This window comes from Solea senegalensis, unplaced genomic scaffold (genome assembly GCF_019176455.1).
Source record: "Solea senegalensis isolate Sse05_10M unplaced genomic scaffold, IFAPA_SoseM_1 scf7180000013752, whole genome shotgun sequence".
NCBI lineage: Eukaryota > Metazoa > Chordata > Actinopteri > Pleuronectiformes > Soleidae > Solea > Solea senegalensis.
Genome location: NW_025320885.1, coordinates 47,089 through 57,270, shown reverse-complemented (window position 1 = coordinate 57,270; position 10,182 = coordinate 47,089). Strand labels below are relative to the sequence as shown.

The window sequence follows — 10,182 nt, the reverse complement described above, 5'->3', positions numbered from 1 at the left end:
CTTTTAAATCAACCCAAATAAACCACAAAAGAGGCAGAATCACTCCAGGCTTCGATACACCTGAGCTTAACAAGGCTGGTGTTGACTGTTGACTAACTCCAGCGTTATTTTCACGTAAGCAGTCACCGGTCGTGCAATTTTTTAAGAATATTCCCCTGGATTAAAAAAATCCAGAGTATACCTGCTCATTTGATTTTAAAACATCTTGAGCTTGGTGTGGATTTGTGGCCTTATTAGCATGAAGACGTGAAACTGCTGTTGTTCTCAGCGAGTGGGTGTCCTGGTGAATAATTAGGTCAGCACAGCTCTGCGGGGAGCAGAGGGCAGAGGGGACGCTGCAGAAACCTCTCAGTCCTATCAGAGCCAGATGAAAAGAAAACACTCCCAGTACAGGTTCCACATGTCAGGGTGAAGGGTGAAAATGTGTTTTAGATTTCCCCTCCTTCCCTCTCCTCGCTGGTGCTGTTTCATACTAAGCTGGAAGGGAATAAACTCCTCCATCTCCTATAACACCTCTGTGTCCTGGCGTTTGGGTTCGTGTCTGCGGTGTGATGTGGTCCAGCATATCTTCCTTCCTTTGGGTTTTAAGATAATCCACTCCTCTAGGCTTCCTTCCCAGAACAGCGAGACCCTTCTTAAGAAAACAGGCTTGAGTAGCACCTTGGAAATCCTTCCCCTTTTTCTCATTAAAGATGAGAATGAAGACTAAGTTGATTTTCCTGATTCGATTTAAGCTTGTGTAACTGGACCTGAAATGGTGCTCAGAGAAAAGAACACAGCTGCAGAGAACGGATGAATCTGTTATATGACAGCTAATCTGCTAATCCCCGTTTTAATCGTATACGGTTTATTTGTTCTGTCTTGTATTTTGATGTGTTGTTGAGTCCCAGGTTTAGTTTGCATTAATTGTGCTTATCTTGTCTGGTGTTGCTTCCTGTTTTACTTTGTAGTTTTCTCATTTCTTGTTTTGCTTCCTGTTTTAGTTGATGCTCTTCAGCACTGGTGTGATTCACCTGTGTGTGTTTTTTGAATCTCACCTGTGTCTATATATAATGTCTGTGCTCCTCAGTCTCTTCTGTTACTACCCTGTCCTCCTGCTTTTGCCTCTTACATGTTAGTTTTAAACTTAGCATTTTATTTTGGGCCTGTTTTTGTTTTACTGCACCAACACCTTTACTGATATGGTGTGAAAAACAGTTTTTCAGTCTGCTTTACGTTACATTTTTCCAGTCTGTTACTATCTCATACTAAAACTGGGGGTAGTTTGGAACAATATCTTTGTGGGTGAGCAATAAAAATACCCTTTTAACCTTCAGTGAAATACTTTTGAAATTAAAAATTCCAACCGCAGAGTGTTATTGGAGGATATAACGAGACCTTTTTTCCCATGTTTTATTTTCATGTATAAAATGAAGGTACCATAATGTGGTAAAATAAAGCTACAATTATAAGAATATACAAGATATACATGATTTCATAACCTATCTTTAGTTTTTGAGATATTACTGTAGATGCAGGAGAAGACCGAGCCTTATGATGTTACTTTTTGCCGTTCAGAACTGCACTGAAGTTTCAGAGAGTGTTAAAGGGTTAACACTTGCTTTGTCAAGTTTGTCGGCAACTCTGAGGTCTGCAAGATTCATGTCATCACCCAAACACAGACACATTAGGATACCACGGACCCTCATTGCAGCTTCCAGACTTGCTGGACCAGATTGGCTCTTTCCCATTACACAGTTCTAGCACTACTCAGCTCTACTTGACTCTGCTTGGATTGGTTTTCCATTGCTTCAAAGTACCCCAACACACACACTAGTGACAGGCAGTTCTTTCCAGTGTTCTGAATCATTAGAATCTGTTCATTAAAAAGATTAGTTCGGCACTTCCTGCAACTATTTAGGACGACAAATAAAATCACCAGTTACGATCACTCATGGAAACAAAAAAACCAAGTAGAGTCGAGCCGAGTCGTGCTAGAATTGTATCATGGAAAAGCGCCACATGTGTCCAGTATACAGATGTGGAGCACTGCACCAACCAGACTGTTATATGAATAAATCTTCAGAGCACGGTTGGTATGAAAGTATGGAGATAACCATGACATTAGTCTTCCCCAAGATTTAACCAAACAAACAGACCATGAAGTTAAGCCACTTTGCCTCCATCACTCCCTGCTGCCAAACTGGTTCCATCCTTAGATAGAGAAACCATTCTCTAGTCACACATTCTCAAGCCTGCTGTGGTTCTTTTGATATTTTCACGTAGCTTGTAAACTCTTTTTCGCAAAACGTGAGAATTGAAATTCTTGTTTGACATGACTTGAATAATTAGCCTGATTTTAGCGCCATGCTACACAAACATGTGTGGTTGCACTCTGCATGCGTACGTGTCTGTCCGTGTGCACGTGCAAACGTTTGCATGTGGTTCTGTGCGACTTAATGACCCACCAGCAGACTTGCACGTCAGGAAAATGACAGACCTGCGGAGGTAAGTGCTGCTCTTATATGCGTGTAATTCAAACAATAATCTGCTGCGGACTCGCTGATCCTGCAGGGCATCTCCTCTGTAATCACACTGCTCAGCGTTTCGCGCACAAGGAAACGGCAGCAATTGCTTTTTTTTTGTTTTTTTTTAAAAGGAACTGAAAAATCAAAAAGCTTTTTTTAACAAAAAATATTCATGTCATGTCAAAGATCCTTTCAAAAATCACTCGGCAAGCACTAAGTGTGTATGATTTAAATCCTGAAATGAACCTCTTTTATGATGTTATGAAAAATGTGATGTGTTTATGTTCATATAGGTCACCGATAAGAAATAAGAACCATATTATTCTGTATCCAAAACTATCAGGAGAATCTATGTAAAGAATCTATGGTGTTTTTAACACACATGTGCTTATTGTAACACAACACAACACCACAAAAGCACCTGTGGCCTTCGCTGTGTCTGCTGCTGCTGTCGTAACAGTGGCATTATAAGAGACATCATCTTTGTCCCATATAATGAAAAAAGAAAATGGTTGACCAAGTTAAACTAAACACCTAAATGAATTAAGTTCAACCAAACTAAACATAAGTGAAGGCAAAGGTGACGTGCTGTTGTAACATGGACAACAAACAGCATCGATGTCTAATCTAAACTGAACGGAAAGTAAAAGTGCAAGTTTACACTGAACCTTGCTCCACAGATAACCTCAAACCAGAGAGTGAGCATGAACTCCCGCAAATGTGTGTGACAGGGGACCGGGTTATGAGTGTGAATGTTTTCACAACTCAAACCTGAGAAGTTTCCCTCTCATCTCATGACCAGCTGTGTTGGTGTTGTCTTGTCTCTCGACTATTGTTCTCTTTTTTGTGCGTTGATGACATTTAAGAACACTGTGTAGAGTCTATCTCGGTGTCTGTGATGTGTAGAATAAACACGGTTGTGTAACTGACAGGGGCAAAATGTATTGTCGATTAAAACCTACTGTCGACACGTCGGCATTTCTTTCTGAAAAATCACCCTCCACCCCCAGGGGGTCTCCATGGAGGCCATACCCCAACTGCGATTCCCTCCTGGGGGAGCAGAGAAACTCATCGCTCAGGAATCAGAGTGGAGGAGGGTCATGAGCATAATACGAGCTCAGGTAATGAGTCACGGTAAATCCCTGATCCTGGCTGACATTCTGGTTGCTTTGGTGGAAGTTACTGTGGAGGAGGAGGAAAAGGTTCTTTCTCACCCCCATCTCTCGAGTCACTCACTATTGATGAGTAATATATGTACGTGCTCATAAATCCCCATACACAAACTTGACCCCCAGTGATGAACACCTCACTTGAACTTTCCAGCTCCTTTATCACTGACCAACATCACCCAACGCCACAGAAGTCAGAGGAAAAAACATGCCGTCAGTTTCCCAAAACCCAGCTGCTTTATGCCCTTATGTCTTATATTATGTCTCTCTATTGTTATAACTTGAGGACAGCAAAGTCCCCATAAGAATTTTAAATAAAGTTAAGTTAAGTTAGGTTACAAAAGACTGCATATCACAGATAGGATGAGTAAATATTCACATTTTTATGGCTGCATTTATGAGAGAGTTCAATATTTCAATACATGTTTACATGTTGTTTCTTCTTTGTTTGTTTTTTACTCCTCAGCTGACAGATAAGTCCTACTGGAGCTTTAAAACAGCTTCATCTTACCTCTGCTATTCATATGCAATAAAGATTATTTTGATTTTTTTGTTACTTTGTCGCAGCCGGGTTGTACATCACAGACATGTGTCACTTCCTGTTTTCAACAGATTTCATCCACGTGACTCAGTCTACATCCACATTCATCCATTTTTGCTTTTTACATGAATTATGCTGTAGTTATGTGCCAGAACTTCTGAGCCCCGAGAAATGAAGGTTTGAAAATGCTTATGGAGTGTGTGTGCGCGTGTGTGTGCGTGTGTGAGTGTGTGTGTGTTTTCAGTGGTCCTAGTCGTGACTAAAAAGCTCACTCCCATGTCGTCTTCCGTCTCACGACAGAAACGCTCGCTCTGATGTTCACTGCCTTGTTACTGTCTGAAACAAAGCAAAAAAGAATGGGCTTCATGTTAATGGTGTAGCGCTACGTTTTCAGGTTTCAAATGAAGACCTCTTATGAATTAAGCATGAGCTGTGTGCGCTCGCAGCAGCACATCACCAACCTCCACCTCCTCTGCAGGCTTCTGTCTTCTTCTCACTGTTCCAGATTCATTTGTGAACCAGCCGGTTAAAGAGCCGCTGGCCACTTAGAGCCTGTTGTCCTCTGACCTCTGCGGGGGTTAAGTATGGGAATGAGAGGGTCAAAGAGAAGCTAAGGGTTAATTGTAGTCCCTCTTAGAAGTAATCGCCAACATCACCCACGCCTTGCACGCCCCCCTTGGCACCCCAGCTATCTCTGACAACTACAGCAGCAGCTCTCTAACCTCAGCAGTGTCCCTTCATATCGTTGCCTGCAGGCAAACAGTTCCCCTTTTTATGTAGACAGATAGATGCTCAGCTTGTTTCCTGCTACATATTTAGAATTCCACTCCACACAAGAAGGTCAGGCCAAGACTCTCCCTTCGGGACTTTATCTGGACTGTACCCCTGGGTCACCCAAACACACAAGCTCACCATAGTCCCACATATTTAGGCATCTTCCTGGGACGGAAACACAGCCGAGGACCAGTGCTGCCGTCTGCCGACTCTCAGGAATGATATCTGGGGAAAGAGGAATGTTAATTGGAGTGGCATTTCTTTCATTCTTTCTTATCATTAGATTTGAACAAGCGTATTTTACCATCCTGATGCCGATGATCATTCGAAGGGCATTGTGGGTGTGTCTGTGTGTGGGGGAGAGCGAGTGCGATTAGAGGAGCGGGTGGAGAGCAGCAGGCTAAGAGGCTGAGATGGAGAGACAGGCTGAAATGGGAGGGTAATTGTCTGAGATGAAAAATGAGAGTCCTTGACCTTTTCTTACCTCCTGGGACGGCTGATAGCATGAGAGCCCATCCAATCTCCCCATCCATGTGCCACTCCCTCACCCATAAAAATCTTTAACTACAGGGATAGAGGACAAGAGGGATGAAGGCAAAGACAGGCAGTGAAGCTCGGGGGAGCCGCTTGGTTGGTCTCGGGGCGTGGTCGTCTCTCTTTTTGTGTGTGTGTGTGTGTGTCAGGGTCTCAGCTGCCTCAGCCTCCATTAGCCTCTAATAGGGCTGTCACTCCAGGCTTTTTATCCGCTTGTTCGCATGGCAGATGACCAACAAACCTGCCGCCACTCACTCTCCCTCCCTCCTCACCAGGGTCTTAATTCCGTCCATGTCCCCATCGTCATTGCTCTCCAGCTCCGTGTGCACATGATGCACAAACATACGCAAACTCACCACCTCAGCTGCAACACCTGTGGGACCAAACATGTCTGCGAGCACAACAGTCAGCATCAGGGACCCGTGGGCTTGCAGTAATCTGATGTGCGACGCAGTTTTAGCGGGAATTCCCCAGTGCGTCCCCAGTGTGACCTGCTGTGTCTGTGTGCAGAGTGGTGACAGGTGTGTCCATTAATTAAAGCTCAGAGGTAATAACAGGGTAGTTGACGTGGAGCCTGTCTGAAAAGAAAAGGGGCCCAGGGGACGGAGAATTGCCGGCACGAGTGCAGAGACTAATGTTAACTGCTTTTTTTTGTTGTCAGACTTGTGGTTTCACTTTTAAGCTGCAGTGCATGACTTTTAAATATAAACAAATGTTTAATTTTAAATGTTTAAATGTTAAATGAGACGGGTATATATAGTTGGACTATGGCTGAAAGTGTCCACAGGTTACAGCTAACCCTAACCCAAATCTGGGATTGAAAATGCATGCTTTGCCAGTAGAACAGAGCAAATCAAGTGTCTGCACGTGCCAACCACTGCTGCTGTTCCTGCACCGTGCAGCTCCAAGTCTGGGCGAGTAACTTCATGTTGAAATACAGACACACAGCACATAACGGATTACTGAAACAAAACTCTAATATCTTTCAGCTCTTTCTTTTTGGCAGGTACTCAGAATTTTCACCCACAAACAGAAATAAGAATCTCTCACTAACAACAACCTGTCCTCCAACCCCTGAATACGACCCATAGAGACACTTTCAGTGTGTGTATGTGTGTGTGTGTGGTTGCATTTAGAGGGCTGAAACCTTTTCTCGGAGCATAAATTGAAAGCATTACACAATTAAACGTAAGTTTTGTTAAGAGAAGTTTTGCTACAGTGCGTCACGTAAATATGCCGCGTCACATTACATTCGTTACATTCTGCGTTGTCTAATGCAACTTTTCCCATGAACTGCAGAAAGCGTGTTCATAGCAGATTGGCTTTAACATAGTTCTCACATAGTTGAAACTTGGAGTCATTGGCAACGAGACTGTAGGACGTCAGCAACTGTGTGAGCTGAAGCTCCAGCTTTCAGATCAGAAAGGGGGACGACAAGCTCAGATACTACACGTGAAGGGAATTAAACCAAATGAAGGAAGGATCGAACCCGAGAGAGCAGGCAGCTGTGAGAAGGTGCAGTTTGTCCTTGTTAAACTCGCTGCCATATGGTCAGCATCTGAGCTGGTTCTGGAGGTGATTTTTATAGCTGTTTTTATAGCTTGGCAAGCTCACACTGCTCCAGTGAGAGTGCCTTCCTACCTGCCAGTACACGGCCATTCAGCTGATGGAGAGGAATAAACATGAATAATGTCCCGGACTTTATTCTGCATTTGGAATATTAAAAAGCACAAAGATCCTATGCCTTGAAAAGAGATTAGTTGGGCTACAGAGCTGGGGAGAGGGGGTCTGCTTTCTCTGTCCTTCCCTTTTGTCTTTTCTTAACTACATTTCTGTGTCCTCTGTTCTGTCTGTCATCGGTCCCTCCAGGACTTTTGGAGCTATTAAAAGTTCCCAGTAGAATGCGTCCATTTGGAATTAAAATAAACTTTGCTGGTTCCAGTCCAGTCTGTCTCTGACGGATGAGGTGGACACACTGCTATAGCTGTGAATCAAGGACCTGCATGTGCAGTAGTACAACCTTTTCATTCCGTCATAACTAAACTGCAGAATCAAGTTTATTTTTTTTTTACATGTTGCGTTAACAAGCGTGTAATATTTAGGATGGTTTCTAAGCAGAAATTTAGTACACTGCCAATAAGTGTGTTTGTACAAGTACATACTTACTTTGAATTGTTGTTTTGAAGATTAAATATGAATATTGAATATTAAAATTGGGCACTCTAAGCCCTTCTTAACTGAATCCTAGTTAATTTCCTCAGAAATTCCAGATCCGGACTCTGGTCCGCCTAAAAACGTAGGTCTCTGTTTGTTTCAAGTGAACCAAATGCAGGAAGCGGACTACAACGCAGGGCATTGTGGCTAAACCGGTAGAAATGACTAAGCACATTGTTGCATATGTGTAGTTTAAGGTCGACAGGAAGTGATGCAGCTCCATGTTTTGCTCTTATGTGGAGGAACCAGCAGTTCATTGTTCATCGGTCGTCTCGTCCTGTCCTTCAGTAATTCTTGATGCAGCGCCCCCCTCAGGCGAGGAGGATAAAGTGGTAGCAGATGAGTGAGTGTTTTTTTTATTATCCTAGAATAAACCTGTTATATATATATATGTTTTAAAGTTAATTTTTATTAATCCCCTTAGGGAAAGTATTCCTCTGCATTTTGGGTCGGGTGGGGACTTGAACTGGCGACCCTCTGGTTACAAGTCAAGTTCCCTTTCCACTTGTCCACGGGCTGTCCTTTAGGTCCTTGCTTTTTGGAGGCCACCATCTTGCTCTGGTTTATTTCACACAGCTGCCCAAATTGACAAACCAGGCCACTGTAGTTTCCTGATATGCTTGGGAAAGAGAGAGTCTCACCGTTAGATGTTAGTAGATAACGGATTGTGACTGAAATTAAGAAACTAGGGTGATATTCATAAAAAAATATACTCATAGCAACAGCATTCTCTGAATCAAAAACACACACTAAGATGTCCTAACAACATCATAACAATCCACATTAAAACTTCACACATTAGGAATCACGTTGGTCTGTTGCTTGGCGGACATCTCACAATATCTCACTTTTATTACACGCCACCACCTTCCCAGCGTGACAGTTTTCCCCTCACTTACTTGTCGAAATGCGTCACCATTGGTGACACGTCAAAAACAAATGTAATTTGGGTGAAAACATAATTCAAGAATGAAGTTAAGTTGTGTGGGAACGTCATTTTCATGACATGCGGGTGGAGTGGTCACATGTCTCTGGGGTTAGTGGGAATGAATAATGGCTTTGCTTTCGCCAACAAACAAGGTAAATGTTTCAGTGAAGACTTCAGTGTTTCTCCTCACATGTACCTCATTATTACTTGGTGCATAATCAATGACAAAAAGCTTGACAAAGCCATTATTCTTTGATACCAGAAACAACGATTACAGCATGTTTTTTCCCCGAGATAAGCACATGCTTGTCAGCGCAAACATTAAATGTCGATGTGCCTTCTTTTCTTCCTTAAATAGTCAATGAAGTTGGTTCTTCTGAGTAAATCCCCACTCTGGGAACCTGTCTCCATTCAGACTCACACACATACATTATATATGTGCCACGCAGCTAATTTCTTTTCATCTTCTCCCACAAAGTGCATTAGGTTGTGCTGCCATTGTTGGTTGGGTTTCCAGGCTCCTCCACCAAACTGCATTTCTCTCCCAGCGTTTGAACTGGAAATATGAAGGGGATCAGGTTTCCACTGGGGGAATTGGTGTGTGTGTGTGATAAATGGAGGTCACTTATGCTTTGTGAGACTCCTTTGTGGACACACAAAGAGAACAGGCTGCAGTTTTGTCCTCATTATTTGCTGTCGTCAGTTTGTGGACAAAACCAACAAAGTTAAATGAGTTAAAACAAAAAAAAAAAAATGAGTGAAGAGTGGAAATAAAAAAGTATGTAACGTGATTATTATCATTTAGCAAATGGGATCAAAAGGAAAAGAAACTGAACTGAGCAAAAAACAAATCGCGCACATAATTTAAAAGACCGCATGTAAGTTGCTTGTCCACATTTCCGACGCTCTAATACGACTCATAGAAGTGAAGCAGCAGTCTGTCATTGTCATGGTAACAATAATAAACACGTGGTTAAGGTTGGAGAGCTGTCACACTCTGGGTGAGTTTTCGCCAAAAAAGGACTTGGTCATAGGTGAAGGAAAAGATGTGGTGGTTTGAGTTTACACTTCAGCTTCAACGGAATAATAAACAGATGACTAAGGTTGTTGATTAAAGAAATGACGATGACTATTGGTTTTTAATGGGAAATGACTTCAGCCTTACAGTCCTGTGTGTCAGCCATACACACTTCTTCTTCTTTTCCTCCTGTTATGAGTGCTATGTGGTTGCCTGACAGTGAAACAGGACGGACTCAATCAGCTAAACACCAGGATGAGCAAATTCACTCCAGTCGCGTCTTCCCAGTTCACAAGTTATTGCAAAAACAAGGTTTTTATGCTTAGCTGAGATGAGAAAGTAGGTGAAGTGGAAGAAGAAAAGGGCCATAAACGACTAAAACAACCATATATGACAGTTTCTACATCATTTTCTGTTGTTTGTGTTTGGACACGCCCTCTTATTCTGGAGTGATTTAAAGCTGCAGTAGGCATTTTTTTGATTACTGATCATCATCC

At 42.6% G+C, this 10,182-nt stretch overlaps 1 long non-coding RNA gene across 1 annotated transcript; it reads right to left on the bottom strand.

Moving 5' to 3' along the window:
• Positions 1-4,055: 4,055 nt before the first annotated feature.
• Positions 4,056-5,747, bottom strand: LOC122760565. The gene is made up of 4 exons (XR_006358439.1): positions 5,296-5,747; positions 5,130-5,216; positions 4,679-4,786; positions 4,056-4,553 (listed from the first exon to the last, which is right to left on the bottom strand). It is a non-coding gene; the product is annotated as an uncharacterized LOC122760565 (long non-coding RNA).
• Positions 5,748-10,182: the final 4,435 nt, after the last annotated feature.